Source organism: Dermacentor albipictus, chromosome 1, assembly GCF_038994185.2.
Source record: "Dermacentor albipictus isolate Rhodes 1998 colony chromosome 1, USDA_Dalb.pri_finalv2, whole genome shotgun sequence".
NCBI lineage: Eukaryota > Metazoa > Arthropoda > Arachnida > Ixodida > Ixodidae > Dermacentor > Dermacentor albipictus.
In genome coordinates, this window is record NC_091821.1 from 162,706,791 (window position 1) to 162,725,793 (window position 19,003).

The following is a 19,003-nucleotide window of genomic DNA, read 5'->3' on the forward strand; positions in this document are numbered from 1 at the left end:
TGTACAGACGCCTATACGGATGCCGCGTTTAGGCGTCGACTAGGCCAAGCTCATGGGGGCTTTGCTTGCTTTCCATTTGCCTCCTCGGCGGACGCACTGTGACTGCCCCGTTTGCGGCGTGCACGTGGTGCGACAGAACACGCCCAAAGCATACGCGACAGAAAGCGAGCTCGGGCTTCTGCGGCGGCGGCCTCGAAAGATGCGGCGTTTGGGTGAGGGCGGGGGACGGGCGGGCTCGGTGGCAGCCTGCATACTGATCGCCATACGCCCATTTGCTGGCGGGAGCTACACGCGCACATGCATGCACAGCTCGCTGCGTGTTTACGCTGGTTTTCATATTACAACGCAAATTCGTGCGGGCAGACAGCTTGAAATGAGTTCTAGCCCGCGTTTCTCGCACGTGATAGCGGCGGGGTAGAGAGGGCCGCAAGCAACAGACGAAGCCTCCGTCTCTGCGTCCACAACGTAGGCGGTTTCATTCTGTGCGCCTCACATTCCCCACCGTAACAGATGGCAGCAGGACGTTCGCCTCATTAGGAACTCTGAGAACACTTTCGATCAGCGCGCTTGGCTAACCGCAAACAAGAACGACGAAGTATGGTGGTAATGTAGTAGAGATGGCAAGATGTGTGTGCGTGCGTATGTGTGTGTGTGTGTTTGCGCGCTGCGCATGTACGCGTAAACGGTGAGCAAGACCTGACTGCTGGCGTATACAGCGCCCTGCCCGACCGCGACCAAAAAAGCACCACCGCGAACGAAAGGAAGTACGCAAGCGCATGCGCAACGTTCTCCGTGGGTCCCCGAAATGGCTAATGCGGCACGTACATCGGGCTGTGCCGTGGTCTCCACTATCGGTCGCTTCGATCGGTGAAAGTGGTTATAAGGCGGCGCTTTATTTCTCCTTGCTGTTTTGTTTTCTCTTTGCGCCATGGTGGAAAGTTCATGAATAGCGGAAAAGCTTTAGACGAGAAGCAAGAAAAGCGATCACAGGAAGATGTATTAACCTACAGCTTCTGATGGAATACGAAAATAAACATATTTCGCGCAAAACGTTTTCCGGGCCTCACGTCTCATAGGAGAGGCATAATATATCCCGAAACTTGCGCGCCCAGAAGCCGCGAAATCAGCCACGTTAGGCTGCGTCCCTCGTTTACCGACCGCCGCACGCGATCTCTAGAAAGGGAGGGATGCTTGAACCTCGCCTATCATGTCTATGCGAAATAGGCGAGGAGCAAAATGAACGACGTAGCAAATAATTATTATTTAATTCATTCGTTATTATTTTTTTTAATAATTAACTAATTTATTTATTATACCCCGAAGGTACAGCTGTACAGGCGCCGACAAAAGTGGTATACTCCACGCAGATTGCTACTGCTGCGGCGTCGCTCGGCGTTTTGGCGAGCTGAAGCACGAAACAGTGACACGAGTCAAGCGACATGCTTGCAGATAATAAAGGGGACCCATTGGCTGTCTCGATCCCCAATGCTGCCTGTAGATGGCGTTGCGATGCAGTTTGCCGTTGCTGCGGCTCCCGCTGCGTGGAGTATACCACTTTTGTCGGCGCCTGTACATTGCAGAGGGGAGGGGAAAGATAGATACGGGGGCAAATAGGACATACTTGAATATATATACAAAATACAAATAAGCAAAAGCCTTTCAACGACAACTGCAGGGAGAGGCCCTCATCCTGCAGGGTGATCAGGCCTCCTGCGCCAACCGACTCCAACCTGCGCCTGCGAATTTCCTAATTTCATCACCTCACCCAGTCTTCTGCCATTCTCGACAGCGCTGCCCTTGTCTTGGAACCTATTCTGCACCCTAATGATCCACCGGTCAGCCATCCTACGCATTACATGGCCTGCCTAGCTCCATTCTTTTTTCTTAATGTCAAATAACATATCGGCTATTCGCCTGTGCTCTCTGATCCACACCGCTATCTTCCTGTCTCATTAATGTTACGCCTAACCATCTTCGTTCCATCGCTCTTTGCGCAGTCTTTAACTTGCTCTCAAGCTTCTTTGTGAACCTCCAAGTTTCTGTGCCATATGTTAGCACTGGTAGAATGCAGTGATTCTGCACCTTTCTTTTGAATGATAGTGGTAAGATTCCAGTAAGGATCTGGTGATGTCTGCCGTTGCGCACCAACCAATTTTTATTCTTCTGTAAATTTCCTTCTCATGATCAGGGCCCCCTGTGAGTAATTGACCTAGGTAAACGTACGCCTTCACAGACCGTAGAGGCTGATTGGCGATCCTGAATTCTTGTTCCCTTGCAAGGCTATTAAGCATTGTCTTTGTCTTCTGCATATTAATCTTGAACCCCTCTCTTACAGCTTCTCTGTTAAGGTCCTTAATCATTTGTTGCATTTTGTCTGCAGTGTTGCTGAACAGGACAATGTCCTCTGCAAACCAAAGGTTTCTGAGATATTCACCGTTGATCCTCACTTCTGAGCCTTCCCAGTTTAATGGTTGGAATACTTCTTTCAAGCATGCAGTGAATAACATTGGAAAGATTGTGCCTCCTTGTCTGACCCCTTTCTTTATATGTATCTTCCTACTTTTCTTGCGGAGAATTAAGGTAGCTGTGAAATCTTTATTGATATTTTCCGATATTTATGTAAGCCTCGTGTACTCGTTGATTACGTAATGCCTCCATGACTACTGGTATCTCTACAGAATGAAATGCCTTTTCGTAATGTATAAAATACATATAGAGAGGTTGACTGCACTTTGCAGATTTCTCCATTACCTGACTCATGACATGGATATGATCCATTGTAGAGTATCCCTTTCTGAAGCCAGCCTGCTCCCTAGGTTGACTGAAGTCCAGTGTTGCCCTTAATCTATTGGAAATGATCTTGGTGAATAATTTATGCAGTACTGAAAGTAAGCTAATAAACCTCTCATTTTTGAATTCTTTAACGTCTCCCTTTTTGTCAATTTGTATAGTGTTGGCATACTTTCAGCTCTCTGGATCCCTTGTTCCAGAGAACTGAAAGGGCCGCGAGCTTTTCATGCATGATATATTATTCATCTTTGATTAGATATTCACCTTTGATAGTATTCATCTTTGATTCATCTTTGATTGAAGAAGGAAGTGGCTGATGCACTTAACAACTACTTCTGCTTGGTGTTCACTGACGACGATGGTATCGTTCCACATTTTTTGACGTTTGAAGAAGTACCACCAATTGATGACATCACTATCAGTGAGGGGGGATTACTATCAATTTTACTTAAACTAGACGTCAAAAAGTCATCTGGAATAGACGGAATCCCTACCGCTTTCCTACACCGATATGCTGAGTGGTGTGCAAAATTCTTATGTTTAATATTTAGGAAATCCCTGTCACACGCCGAAATTCGCAGTGATTGGAAATGCACCAGAATAACTACAATACCCAAAAATGTGATTCATCCATTGTTATGTCTTATAGGCCAATTTCTCTTCTCTGCACTTGTGCTAAAGTATCCGAACACATTATTTTTAAACATATTTCCAGCTTCATTGAAGATAACAAAATAATCGACACTCGCCAGCATGGTTTCCGACGAGAAGTTTCTACAAAAACGCAACTACTAGACAGCATTCACAACTTTGCCGCCGCATTGGATAAATCTGGTCAGGTTGACATCATGTTCCTCGACTTCGAGAAAGCTTTTCATCGTGTATGTCATCCTAAACTTCTTTTGAAACTAAGACCTCTACTCAAAAACGATTCCCTCCTTGCATGGATATCAGTATACTTGTCTTTTAGGCAGAAACCAGTGTCCATCGACGATTTCAGTTCAGATTCTGCCTACATGTTCAGGTATCCCCCAAGGTTCTGTTCTTGGGCCGTTATTCTTTTTAATCTTCATAAACGACATTGCTCAAGACATACCGGTAACAATCCGCTTATTTGCGGACGATTGCATCGTATATAACGAAATCCACAGATCTGACGACCAGGTTTCTCTTAACAAATCTTTAGCCCAGATTACTAATTCGTGTACTTCGTGGCAGATGCAAATAAACCGCAGCAAAACGGTAGCAATATGAGACTTACGCGTAAGATGAATCCACTGACTCACTTATAGCATCAGCGGTAACAATCTGTCTGTAGTTTCAAGTTACAAATATTTAGAGGCAACTATTACATCTGATCTTCGATGGAATGATCACATCACATACACAAGAAAGCCACGAGACAACTAGGCTACTTACGGCGAACACTTCCCAAAGCTTCAAGCGATGTAAAACTTTTGGCCTATAAAACGTATATAAGGCCAACACTCGAATACGCTGCGACAGTGTGGGATCCGCACACAAATACAAATATAAGGAAACTAGAAAGCATTCAGCGAAAGGCAGCTAGATTCATTTTTAATTCGTACAGCAGCAAAACATCGCCAACAGCTCTATTAATTTCTTCAAATCTAGAATCCCTACAAACAAGACGGTACCGCGAAAGGCTAAAAACATTCTACATGATATGCAATGATAACCTTGGAATCGACAAAAACACGTACTTGGAACCTCTTGCGCAGCGTCCCACTCGTTTTTTCCATTAAAAAAGTTAAGCGAATTTATTGTAGAACCCACACTTACATGAATTCTTTCTTCTTCCGTACCATCCGTGATTGGAATCGTTTGCCCAGAGAAGTAATCGAGAGCTCTTCTGTTGCCGCTTTCACTGCCGCACTTCAAAACGTGAAATGATAGTGTTATCACCAATGATCTAGCAACGTTTCATGAAAGTCCCACTTATATCCTGCTTTTCTTTATTTTGATGTTTTTACAGTTATGTTCTCTTTATATTGTGCATCGCATTGACATGTATAACGCATCGAACCAAATACTTTTTTTTCTCTTGTTTTCTTCCCATTGTCAATTGTTGAGCAACGCACTTGTCTAATATGTCTTGATGTGTGTTGATATATCTACTATTGCGATATGATGTGAGTTCATATATATAACATTTTACCATTTGAAATTATATAATTCGGTGCCGTACTTGACACACCAGTCGCTTTTCTCCAGTTCCATTCGTTTGTATGTGTGCTCTTTTTGTGGTTCAGGTACATTTGTACCGAAGTGTAACCCACTCCTGCTTAAGGCCTGGTATTCAGGCTAACAGTACTTAATAAATTAATAAATTAATAAATTTACTGTTAGTACATCTACTCCTGCAGCTTTTTCCCGGGTCATGTCTTGCAAGGTCCTTCTAACTTAATGGCTAGTTATAGAAGGAGCCTTTACATCCTGTTCATTAATACTTCGAATGGAAGCAGCGTGGCTACTGTGGGTACTGTACAAGTCAGTATAGAATTCTTCCGCTACCTTAAGTATATCTTCGAAATTGCTGATGATCTTGCCCTGCTTATCTTTGAGTGCATGATCTTGGCTTGCCCTATGCCAATGTTTCTTCTCACTTATCCCATGCTGCTTGAAATTTTCACTGCTTTCTTAGTATTTCTCACGTTATAATTTCGGATATCCCCTACTTCCTCCTTGTTACCTGTTTTCACAGTTCCCCTAATTGCAGGATTTGTTGCATTCTTATTGACTGTTGGTCCATGACGTTGCTATTAGTGCCAGGAGACACAGAAGAAAATCCCGGGCCTAAATCGGCCGAACTGCTGCAAACAATTATAGAGAATCAGGCGGCGACTGATCGCCGACTACCCTCGATGAGCGAGAACATCGTGCAGTTAAACGCAAAAACACATAGACTGACTGAATTTCTTGTTATGATACAGGAAATGAACAAGAAAATTGGGCATCTTGAGGCTATAGTTCAGCTCCAGGCTGAAAAATTTATCGAGTATGAAAACCGCAGCCGGCGTAACAACTTGTTGGTTTTTGGAATTTCGGAGGAAAGCGGTGACCCAGACGCGGACTTGAGGGCAGCTGTCATTGATGAACTGTTTCATGAAAAACTCGGGGCCCTACTAGAAAATCCTATTTGTTTTCAAACGGGTTTCATCAAATAGGGTTATGGAACGGGACCCCGTTTGATCCTGTTCAGTCCTGACCCGTTTAAATCCCGTTTGTTCCTGTTTAAACCTGACCCGTTTAAATCCTGTTTAAACATGACCCGTTTAAATCCTGTTTAATCCTGACCCGTTTAAATCCTGTTTAATCCTGACCCGTTTAATCCCGTTTAATCCTGACCCGTTTAATCCCGTCCTATCTAACCCAGACCTGTTTGCCCCTGTTCAGACCTATTTTTTGCTACATTCATACCAGGTCCTTTCAGAATGGATTGATGTTGCTTAATATAATTTACTCTTTACACCTATTTTGTACACTTGTGTATTTGCGATCAGCATTGAAGAAAAGTAGATCTGCATTAGGTTCGCAACAAGAACGCCACTTTCATATGTAGGTTTGCCTGGTACATTGCTTGATACGAAGATGAACACAATTTTCGGCATAAATTGATTAGCACTACCAACACCGATGTGATAAATCATGAACAAGTTTTGTATGACCCACGAGTACGTTCTCTATGTATGACCTACAAGAAAATGCACCCTGAAGAAGACTGTACCTCATTTTCATATTTACTACAAGTATGCAAATGTAATTCTTGCAAGTTTAGTATATGTTTGATTACTTGTACTCGTCTTAATGCAGTGCTTTTTGCTGTAATGGTTTGTTCACAAATCCACAGTATAGCGTAATTTTGGGGTGAAAAATGTCAGGCAAAGTATTGGCATGTACTTGTAAGTGAAAAAGACAAGTATACTTTACGTAGGTATTTCTGTACACCCACTTGAGCTTTCATTAAGCCTGAAGTCCTCCGGCTTAAATAAAAGCATGTCATAAATGTCCCAAGCACTGTTTATTGGACCTTCTAACGGTATTTCGATGCATCCAGTCTGCCGAGAGAAGACCGCTGGAGTGGGTTGCTTGGGTGAGAGCGAGCAGGCCACCTGCAAAAGTAAAGCCAATAATTTATCTTGACTCATGCAACAGGTTAGCACATAGGCAAATTCGCCTATGTTTTCACAGATAAGAAAGGTTCAGCATTCCGGTCATAGAAGATAATGAATAAATCTTATTGAAAAATATGTGGTTTCATGCACTGCCTATGTTTCAAGGGAACATGGATTACTGTGGGAGAATAAGCTGTCATAATTAGCAGGCGATTGAAGCAAGTCTTATAGGAAAAAGATGGACACATCGTTTGATTAACAATAATTACTAGTATTGAAGCAATAGAATACAAACATGAAATACCTTTAAAAACAACACCGACAGGTTGAGATAATAAATTATTCAGAAACTAAACCCTTCTGCCAGCAAAATACCGTAGTGTACTGGCTTTGACATTGCGCTGCTCAGGCAGAGGGCACGGGATTGAATCCCGGCCACAATGGCGGCATTTAGATGGCAGGGAAATGCCAAAACCCCTATGTAAGGTCTATTGGGTACACGTTAAAGGAGACTAGGTATCCTGCCAACTTGACGTTATAAAAACTGGGGTAAATTTCGAGATAAGCAAACTTACAAAAGTACAAGGCCCTGGCCATGCGAAGACCGTATAAAGCCTTTTAAGGTAGGTGCCAGCAGCCGCTAAATTTCTTGCAAAAGCCAAATATAGCAGAAGCGGTATTTTTCCGTAGATCACTTTTGCAAGGTATTTTACAATTTGACACCCTACATGTTGGGCATCTACGGGCAACAGCAATTCTGGCACAGATCATAGCAAACACTGTTGCACCTAGGTATACATAGACACATAGGTATAGGTACAGTCGCCGACTGATTTTCCGGACATGATTACTTGGTCTGCTTCACGGCACTGCCATTCTCCCCATGGACCATAATGTATAACAACTTCCGAATATTCGGACGCCTTGCAACCTCTCGTCTGATTTTTCAGACACTCCTTGAGCCAACTTGATCGAGAGCACCATGCACCGACTCTGACCGTTGCATGGTTCTACTTGCTGAACGCCATTTTTGTTTTGAACGGAGCCTCCTTGCTGCCCCACGAAGTGGCGCTACTGCGAATCCCTGCTCATCATCATCGTTTCTGCCTGGTTTGTAGCTACAGCAGTTCTGGTCTCAGCTTAGTATGCGATGTCAAGACAATCCAGCAACTGATTTGTTTGTTTCTTCGTGCACGACGCTGCAAGTAGGCCAGGTTTTTTGTTTGTGCAACTGATGTCGGCGTGACGATGTTTGACGAAGCAAGATGGGCCAATTCATTTCACTAATATTTAGAATAGCTACCTGTAAGCACCACCTACCTTTCAACAACATTTGCAAAGCAAAAAACCTCATCCTGAAAATCTGCACATGAAGACATCGGTAGCATCATCAGCGTGGGGCCTCAAGATAATTCGGCAAGCCAAGAAATTACTGACAACACGAGTGCAATCATGCCAACAGGAAATCAGTGGCTGAATAATGCACCTCCTACCACTTGGTAGACAGTGCGTTTTCGCAAGGCCCTAACTACGGCAGATCATTGTTCAGGAGTTCCCGAATGCACAACTCTATGCCATTTTCACGCTGACTCTAGGGAAGCACCTCTGCACAGTTGCAAGAAAAAAAGCTAGATGCCCCAAGAGAAATGAGCCCACTCAAGCCATGGAAGTTATGTTTACCTTGTCTTCCTACAACTACTCTAAACCTAGGACTGCTGTTTTGCACAAGGGAACAAACGTCAACATTGGTGCCTCGCCCAACACAAGTGGTCTGCGCCGTAGAAGGTGCCATCAGTCAGCCCACAGATTAGGCCCACACCAGTGCTGTCAGTGTGCTGTACAAATTGCAGAAGCACAGCCTACAAGCTTGTCTGCCTTAGTGTGATCGCAATAATGAACGAAAACCAACGAATCAAGTTTGTTTCGTGCTGAGAACAGTTGCCTCATGCTAGATTTTCCTACAATTCTTTCTAAGCACAGATAATGCGTGGTTTGTTGTGTAGGCATGTAAATAATGAAAAGGCCTGCATCACTATCTCTGAAAAAAATCATGTAAGAAAGCACGTACCAGTACACAGGTGCAGTGTCTATCACATACCATTTCATGCAGTAGAGGCTACATCGGATAAACCGGCCAATGTATAAATGACTGGCAGCGTGACCAAGCAAACTTGATGCGAGGGTCAGTTAGCAGTGGTAGTGCACTACTCTCGGTGCACATGCACCTATGTTTGAAAGCTGCTTGATCGTGACAAAATATAAAGACAAAAGCACTGGAGAGATATCTGAGGCTTTTCTTATATGTATAACGAGGAACCTAGCACTAGCTCCCCATACAGAGAATTACTAGACAGTGAGACTGCTTCTTATCATTGTAAAACAAATGTCACACTCACCATGTGATGCATCCTTTTCGTTTCTGTGCGAACAATATGTATTCAGATCTATTCTCCCCCTTTCACCTTTTGTACAATATTACTGTGCGAGCTATAATACTGAACTGTTAGTAGCACTCTGTCCTGTTGCCTCCTTTCTTTCCTTGTGAACTGTGTGCTAAATACGGCTTTTTTTGGTGAAAGAGTGCTACTTTAACGCATAAACTAGCGCCATGGCACTTTGCAATAAAGGACTGTTATAATTCTCTAAAAATATGTCCATGGAGAACAGTGTCAAAAGAACACCTTAAAGAAAGAACATGAGTGTATCTATCATAAAGACCAATCCTTGCCTTTTTTCCTTAACATAATTTTCAATACTGATATTGAAGTACAAGCTCACCATATTATATCACCTTGTCAATGAAGCAAGGCACAATGGCGCCCAACTGTCGCGGGACCAACTTGGATGTGGAGATCAGCGCAGATCAGCAACATAGCATGGTCTGCTTACACTTCTTCTCCAGGTCCAGCCATACCTATAGCAGTTATAAAACAACTGAGCTTAGAATCACAAGCGAAACAATACAAAAAGTGACACTGAACAAAGCAACTTTCGTTAGGCATAAATAGGATCGAAATGCTGACATTATGCACATAAGTAACTTCACTTTGAGCAACAAAGCATGCAATTTAAGAAAGATTATATGTATGAGCTATCTATGTGAGAAAGATTAATTGAACGCCCTCTATTTGCTATACCCCTCCCCTTATGCATGGATGTCTCCCTGACTGAGTGAGCTGGGCTGATCCCAGGTATAGTGTAATTAAAGGGTGTCACTTGGTGGGCCAATCCCGATACCATTGCATGACTTGTACAATAATTTTAATGTGTATTGTAATGCTGGCCATCCTGCAGGCACTGCAACATTACAGCACCCATAAGGCTAATGGGTGTACCTGATAAGGTTAACTAATAAGTGTCCCCAGAAGCATAACTCGGCATGTATACTCGAACGCCATTATTATAAGAGAAGCAATAGCAGAGGTGAAGCTTTATCCTGTGCCATATGCAAAATGGCCGAGCACGCCCAGCTTTTGGTTACATTCTCACTTGTGACCACTGCAACAGGCTGACTGACATGCGTAACCAGCAGTTTGTAGGACCACATTTTCATAACCTGCAATTTTTTTTTACATCTGAAAAGATCAGCCTCAAGCTCCATGCTGCGCTGCACTCAAGAAGCATTATAAACTGGCAACATTTAAATGCTATGCTGCATGGTTTGTTGCATGCTTTAGGAATTTAGTTATTTATTATACACATAGCTCATAGGCTCCAGTTGGAGTATTGCATGAGGTGGCAAGAAAACAAATTCTGAACTAACCAGGAGAACGTTCAACAAAACAAGTCAGACCAAAGAAAGAAAAATAACATACTCTCATAATGGGACTATGTATCTGGCAGCTAGCTTATAAAAAAGGCAATTAGGAATGTTTTACTACTGGTAGCGCTTTAGGGGATGGAATGTAGAATTCCAAGCATCATACACTTTGAAGCCACCTTTCGTGGCTTTTTGTTTTGAAGTCCTATTCTCTGCAATATTATAGAAATGAGTACCCCCTCCCAAATAAAACAAAGAAAAGCATGTAATGCACAGTAATGTAACACAATAATGTAATGCACAACAGTGAATACTTAGAAAAATGTAATTAAGAACATGGAGTCTATGTGGGCACAGATGTTAGAAGTCTACATGAAAGCATAATAATAAAGGTGGGCAGAGCATTTATGCTTTTGTCGGGCAACCGGCAGCAAGACATACAGGTAAAAGGATATGCATGCCTCACAACACAGTCCCTAAAAATATGTCACAATACAGTGAGTAGGTATATCATGCTTATCTACAATAGCCCCTAATTATATTTACCTCAGAGGGGGCTACCTATGTAACTTGATCAAACTGAAGGTGGGCCAAATTCTAAATATACGATTCAAGTAGACAGAAAATGAACGTTATGAATATGGCATCTACAGCAAAAGTGTTGTACAATATCGTTGTACATTATGTCATACCTGCCAACCTGTGAACATAATATTTTGTAAAAATGCTGCACACACTAAATTCTTTGTTGGGGACATAGCACACATTATTTTAAAGCTTGCTCTCAGCACCCCCATTGTTGCATACACACACACATTATTAATAAAGGGAAAATCGCACATCCACCCACTCGTAGCAATTGCTACAAAAGAAACCCGTACGGATTCCTCCAAAGGAAAGCCTCACAGCTGAAAAAAAGAAACCGTCCAGGTCCGGGACTCAAACCCGGGACCACCGTCTTTCCGGGACAGCCGCTTTGCAATCTAAGATAACCAGGCGGCTAGCAGATGGCCGGGCGAATTTGTCGACAACATGAAGCAAAGGCAAGGGTCTGACGTAATAGTTCTGCGGAAACGCGCAAGGTGTAGAGAGGTAATTAATAAAGGGGAAAAAAATATTACGTCAAACCCTTGCCTTTGCTTCGTGTTGTCAACTAATTCGACTTCGCCCTGCCATGTGCTAGCCACCTGGTTATCTCAGATGGTAGAGTGGCTGCCTCGGAAAGGTGGTAGTCCCGGGTTCGAGTCCCGGACCAGGACGAATTTTTCTTCAACTGTGCGGCTTTCCTTTTGAGGAACACATATGGGTTTCCTTTGTAGCAAATGCTACGAGCGGGCGGATGTCTGATTTTCCCTTGAATAATTACTTCTCTCCACCTCGTGTGTTTGCGCAGAACTATTACATCACGCACACATTATCAACCATTATTTAACTTGTCGTGCAGCACAAAAAGCAGCAGCGAACTTGAAACCAGTAACTGACAACTTTGTTTTTTTTTTAGATTACAGAGCTTTCTCAGCGTGCTTGCTGCTGCCGCTTTACGCTGCTTCATGAATTTATCTGACCAAACTTCCCTAAAGCAAGTGCCCCTCTGATGCTCTTGTTAGAGATATTGCATCGCTAATAATAAACCAGTACAAGTACCATTACAATTAATTTTTTACACGCATTTTAACAATGTCATGCCCTTAATCTCTCAACAGCTTTAAAACATCTTAACCAACACAACTTCATTGTCTTTCTAAAGTGACATTGAAAAAATTGTAAAATGAGCCCACATTTGTAAACCCACGAAAAATTCAGGAGAGTTTCCAAACATGGATGATACGAACAAAATCTGTAGCTCGTGTAAGTGACAGCGACTGCTTTGCACACACCTTGTCACAGCATGCATATCAGGTACTTTGCCGTGCTGTTGAGGCTGCAGAAGTGCCGCAGGTGCATATGTGAAGGTGCCTCTGGTTCACAAAATCTTGCCATCCCTAAACAATAATAAATGCTTAATTTATTGTAATCCCTGCTGAAACTGCAAACTTGTGATATAAAAAGATCACGTCATATTTTGAAAAAAGTCTCATACAACCAGTTACATGAAGCTGCAACTGGTTGTGCAAATATCTGACCGTAACATCACAGGCGGTTAAATAACACGTAAATCGAACTGTAGCAAACATGAATCTACTATGAAAAGGTTCACACAAACGTACAGCTGTATAACGTGAAATGTGAATTGTACTATCGAAAAATTCCTTAGGACATGAAAAGCGTTCCAAAACCTAATTTGTTTATGCGGCGCAACAAAGCACTGCTCCCAAAGGACGATGCGCTCAAAATTACAACAGACCACCTCTGTTTCTGGAGAGACAATACAGAAAAGAGAAAGATTTTTCGATTAAAAAGAAACATTGCTTTTGTAATTTCGGCTTCTCTGCAAGATCGGAACCCTTTACAAGTACACGAAAACACACAGGACACTAATACACGTCATCTGACGACACTCTATAAACAGAAGAATTTCCATACAAGCTGAAAATCTGGCCATGCGTCGACGAAGAAATCGGGTGCTATCTCGCGCAGCTGTTAGCTGTGAAGACGACACATCGACGTACTACTTCTGGAAATGCCTATACCATTTCTCAATGAAAAATTATGTACACAAACAGTAACTTTCTTTGCTTGAATTTTTGTGCCCATTTAGATCAAAGAACCACCCGCGCTAGCGTGCTTCATAGGTGAAAGTAAATAAACCACAGATAGAGCTGTTGGTAACATGAATACGTTTTAGGGCAATTTCCATGGAACTTTTTGCTAAATGTGCACTGCGACATGAAGAACAACCATTTGAAAAGCACATTTATAATTCTTGCTGCTTTACTCATTCGGATTCGGTTGTTGTACGGATCTCGCGATACGTACAAGAACGCACACTTCACGAACCATAGACAGGAAGAATGCGCGCAAGCGCCGGACTTACCTTTCTAGGCGTACTCGGAAAACGCTCCTTTTAGCGTCACAGGTGCCGCGGCATCGACTGCACCAACGGTCCTTCCGGCGCACACACTGTTGAATTGCGGATCAACTACAGGACGTAAGAGCACAATTTTCACCAAATTCTTCCGTACAGTGTGATACGATGCGAGAGTGCCAGAGGAGGAGATCCTTTTCGTGGGCCCGGAACAAAGAAAGTGGCGAAGGCTCATACCTTCGACATCGGCGCACCACACGAAGGATACTGCGGGCTACATTACGCGGTCCCAGGGGTTTTGTGATTCTCAATGAATACAAAATGCACCACAATTACTCTCGGCACAGCGTACACACAATTAAACAACTGCATCGGACGGGGTCAATGCAGCGCGCACTCACATGTAGCTAAGGCTGAAGACGGCAAAATAATATCACCTGTAACTTTACCGGCGCTACCTGTGCTGCCATCTGTAGGCCGCCACCGAAAGCGACCGTGCTTTCGGTGATCTCATAGATGGTGACGGCGTTGTATTTCGATGTTATGCGAGTCGTACAGCGTCTTGTACGACGTGTTTCAGCAACGTTGCTTTTAATAGAAAGGACGGCAATGTGCGTATACGCCGTATAGACGTCTCACCCACTTGAATAACACAACAGGAAATTTTCAGTCTGTCGTATTTTGGGACGTTGTGACTGTCGTTCTGTTCTCTGTAGTGTGACGTCTTGTAGTCGAAAATTCTGTAGCTTCTGATCAATATATTTGATTAAAAATTGACAGAGACCTCTTTAAGGATAAGAAAAATTATTAATACAAAAAAAAGTAGAAAAAAAAGCTTTCGCGCAGAATTCGAACTGCGGGCCTCACGATTCCGAGACAAGCATCTTACCACCGCACCACGCCAAACACGCCCACACCTCGACTAGGCTAGCAATATAAATCTCTCTCTGGGTTGCTGTTTACATTTACATTTTAAAAGCCAAGATGCGCTTTCACTTCACCGGTCGCGTCAACTGCCGTATCTCTATATGCGCAAAAGTGTTGTTACCATCGACAGGTACATCGTGGAATGCTAGAACATCAATTTTGCTGTAACGATATCCATATTTAATAAGAAATTCAGAAAGAGACAACGGTGACCGGGGACCCTGAAGGTTTTTACTGCTAATTTCGACAGTTGTCTCTTGCTCTTTACACTTTTGAGCTCACATATAATTCGTGCGTTCAATGCAAAATAGCTACATAAACACTCGTGGGTGAGTCTTGATCCGGACAGTATACTGGCTTCTCACGGCAGCGCTGTACCAGATTAATGAGACCCGAGCGAGAAAGATTTTCACGCAACTTTGTGAAACAATCCAAAACTCCTTTTCCGCTTCGCATAAGCTTGTGCAATATTTCTGGGAAATTAACTAATGTGTCAGTGTAACCGCACATGTAAGTCCACAGGACTGTGTGCCCCATCTTACCAAATAAAACAAAGCGGATACGCAGCCATTCCCGCAGATGGTATGATTTTGATCAGCGGCCGATTTTGAGGAGGCCGGTAGCGCGTTGCTGGTGCCGCGTCGTCACGGCACAATTATAACAATTGGCCACGTCGACTTTAATACCGGTGTCGGTGCTATCAGTATTGCCGGCTTCAGAGAAGCACGATTGAATACCGCGCAAGAGAAAAGTGCAGTGTACACCACCGATGCGAAGCTGACATTTTAAAGGGCCGCAACGGAAAGTGCTTCTGTTGCGACTTCAGAACTCTTGGCCGTCGCGACCGAATGTTTCTGTTGCGACGTCAGAATTGCTGTCGTAACGCCAGAAATGTCTGTCGCAGCTACAGAAACGTTAGGAACTTCTGTCGTACAACAGAAATTTCTGTATTTGCAGCAGGAATTCCTGTTGTCTTTTTCAACTGGGCAGGACCGGGAATCGGTTTGAAATTCGCAGCTATCATATCGCAGTTTGGTCTGTGAATGTTCCGAGGTGTTCACGCAATTTCTGTAGAGCTTGATAATGGCCCAATTTAGCACTAGGGGTTAAATTGTCAGGATGTCGAACAATAAAAAAGCTCCTCCCCAGTTATATTCAAGCATTAAACTGGTATGCATGATGCCATCCAGTATAGTTGCCACAAAGCTCCAGATTAAACCAGCTTTTGTGACAAACAGGCGACCCTATATGGTGCCACTGCGTCCAGTATAAGCCAGTTTAGTTGCAAACAGGGCTCCTGTTAAGACCCATTTCTGCGTGAACTGGTCATGCATATACCTGCTTGCATGCCAAACGGGACCCCGTTCAGACCTGTTCGTGTGTGAACTGGTCCTATTTATACCTCTTTGAATGCCAAACGGGACCCCATTCAGACCTGTTCGTGTGTAAACTGGTCCAGTTTATACCTGTTTGAATGCCAAACGGGACCCCGTTCAGACCTGTTCGTGTGTAAACTGGTCCAGTTTATACCTGTTTGCATGCCAAACGGGACCCCGTTCAAACCTGTTCATGTGTAAACTGGTCCTGTTTATACCTGTTTGTTGCTAAACAGGTCCCTGTTAGAACCAGTTTAAACCTGTATAACCCAGTTTGAATTTAAATAGGATTTTCCAATAGGGGGTTCAAGTGAAAACTGCCGAAAGAATTCATCGCATTGGCAAGAAAAACAGTAAACGACCGAGACCAGTTATTATGAAGTTTTATGATACCAGAGAAAATGAGCAGGTACTGAAGAACTGCAAAAAACGTGAAGGAAAGTCAGTTAGTATCGGCAATGATTATGCAAAGGAAACAGTAGACGTGCGACGAAAGTTGTGGGCGAGCGCTTCTGCCGAAAGGGCAAAGGGCGCGAAGGTATTTTTGATTGACGACAAGCTCAAGGTAAACGATAAGCTTTACGTATGGGAACACGAAAACAACGCACGTTTCCTTCTAAACCACCGAGATAAGAACAAGCATCGCGCACAAAGGACAGACGACACGCATGGTAATTCTGGTCCCTCAGGCAGTCCCAGCGATTCCCCATGTACTTCAACCCTTTCATAGCTCCGAATCGTGTCACTGAAATCACGCAGTATTGGTAATAAGGTAACTGAGTTAGAATACGTGTTGCTGACGTGTTGCTGAGTTAGAATACGTGTTGCTGTAGCCCTCATGTGCTAGTGGTAAGCAAAACATGGTTGAACAGCAATGTACCTAGTCACTGTATAGTGCCACCAAACTACCGAATGTTTAGATGGGATAGAGACACTCGTGGTGGAGGCGTTGCGATTATTGTTAAACAGCACATTCATGTTGTAATGATTGAATGTATTATTTCTGAGACAGTGTGGTGCAAAATTACTTACGCGAACACTGCATATCTTGTTGGCCCACTATATAGGCCACGTGCCACTGCACTCGAATATTTAGATAAGCTGAATGATTTCCTATGCAATCATTTGGACCGTAACACCAGACTAATAATGACCGGGGACTTTAATCTACCTTGTGTTAACTGGGACAGTTTACCACCAGGGCAAGTAGAAATTTCTAGTTGCGAAAAGCTGCTTCAAATAATGATTTCGCACAATATAAAGCAAATCGTGAAAGAAAATACGACGGTAACGCCTGAATCTCGGTAATTGTTGGACTTGGTGCTTCTTTCGAATAATCCCGGCCATGGCGACCGCATTTTGATGGAGGCGAAATGCGAAAACACCCGTTTACTTAGATTTAGGTGCACGTTAAAGATCCCCAGGTGGTCGAAATTTCCGGAGTCCTCCACTACGGCGTGCCTCATAATCAGAAAGTGGTTTTGGCATGTTAATCCCCATGATTTATTTTTTCTTCTTTCGAATAAAATAGGCGACTATACAGTGTCTGTGGAAGATGGTCTGTCAGATCATAAGATGGTTCTTGTACACTTAGTGTCGAGCGCAAGCACTCGTTCCCAGCCGTTTATACCTGTGAAAGTTAAGGACTATAGTAGCGGCGGACGGCACATCTATTCTCGATTTCTTAGAATTGTCATTTAATCAATTTGAATTTGTCTACGATTGTGAATCGATTGACGAACTATGACAGCGCCTCAAGAAAATCATAATACACTGCGTTGATAGTTTCATCCCAACTCGACTAAAGAATATAAAACGACAGAACCCTTGGATAAATCGACATATTCATATTAACGCAAAATAAAGCGCTTACGCAAAAAGCAAGGTAGGCAAGGCATGAACGCATTAAATACCTTCATTTAAATACCTTCAAAATTCTGGCTTTATCTGAATGACAAAAAAGAGCAAATAAACAAGATCCAAGTTAACAATGTAATAGTGACGCAAAAAGCTATTGCAAGTCATTATTGCAAGCTATATTGCAAGCTATATTGCAAGCTATATTGCAAGTCATTTTAATAATTTCTTCCCATCTCTTTTTTAGCGCTTAGCAGCAATTGCGCAGACGCCTGTCAGCCGTCTTTCTTTTCATGCGGATGGAAAATCTTGTCGTCAATCAAGCAGGCGTGTTTAACCAACTGCTACTTTTAGATTCTAAGAAGGCTAGCGGGCCGGATGAAATACTAATCCAATTTCTAAAGCGATACGAGGAATATGTGTGATTTTTCTTAAATAAAATCTTTGTTAAGTCATTGCAAACTCACTCGTTGCCACAAGACTGGCGTATCGCAGTCATAACTCCTGTTCTTAAAAGCGGTAACCGATTGCTAATAAATAACTATCGCCCAGTTTCCCTGACTAGCGTCTGTTGTAAAGTCTTAAAGCATATCACAAGTAAGTCTATCCTCGTTTTTCTTGAAAATAACGACTTTTATTTATCAGCACCAACATGGTTTCCGAAAGGGATTCTCTACATCAACCCAGCTCATAGAAACTATTCATGATTTTACTTCAGCTATAGACGCCCAAGAAGAAATTGACGTCATCTGCGCAAACTTTGCGAAAGCGTTCGACAAGGTTTCACACAATAAATTACTTTTCAAGTTGCGTAAAGCAGGAATAAATGTCACTAATCTAAAATGGATTGAAGTCTACCTACACAATTGCAGGCAGGTTGTGTGTGTGCACGAGTGCTTGTCCCCAGCGTTAAAAGTGCTTGCTGGTGTTCTCCAGGGGTCTGTTTCGGCCCCGTTGCTGTTCTTGGTTTATATTAACGACATTACAAAGATTGTCGAGTTCCCTGTGAAAATGAAGCTTTTTTGCTGACGACTGTTTAATTTATTCTACGGTAACACACATTGACGACCATATCAGAATTAACCGGGTTCTTCATTCCCTTCACCTTTGGCGTGAAAAATGGGACATGGAAATCAATTACAACGAATCGACGTTTACACATGTTACTAACAAAAATGTGTGGCACTATTCT

At 42.9% G+C, this 19,003-nt stretch overlaps 2 long non-coding RNA genes across 2 annotated transcripts in view; both read right to left on the reverse strand.

The window, feature by feature from the left end:
* The window catches only part of LOC135911385 (uncharacterized), a 116,518-nt gene that overhangs the window by 66,248 nt on the left and 31,267 nt on the right, over nucleotides 1-19,003 (reverse strand). The window lies entirely within an intron of this gene.
* Nucleotides 6,814-14,063, reverse strand: LOC135911382 (uncharacterized). The gene is made up of 4 exons (XR_010567298.2): nucleotides 13,661-14,063; nucleotides 12,564-12,668; nucleotides 9,705-9,840; nucleotides 6,814-6,923 (listed from the first exon to the last, which is right to left on the reverse strand). It is a non-coding gene; the product is annotated as an uncharacterized lncRNA (long non-coding RNA).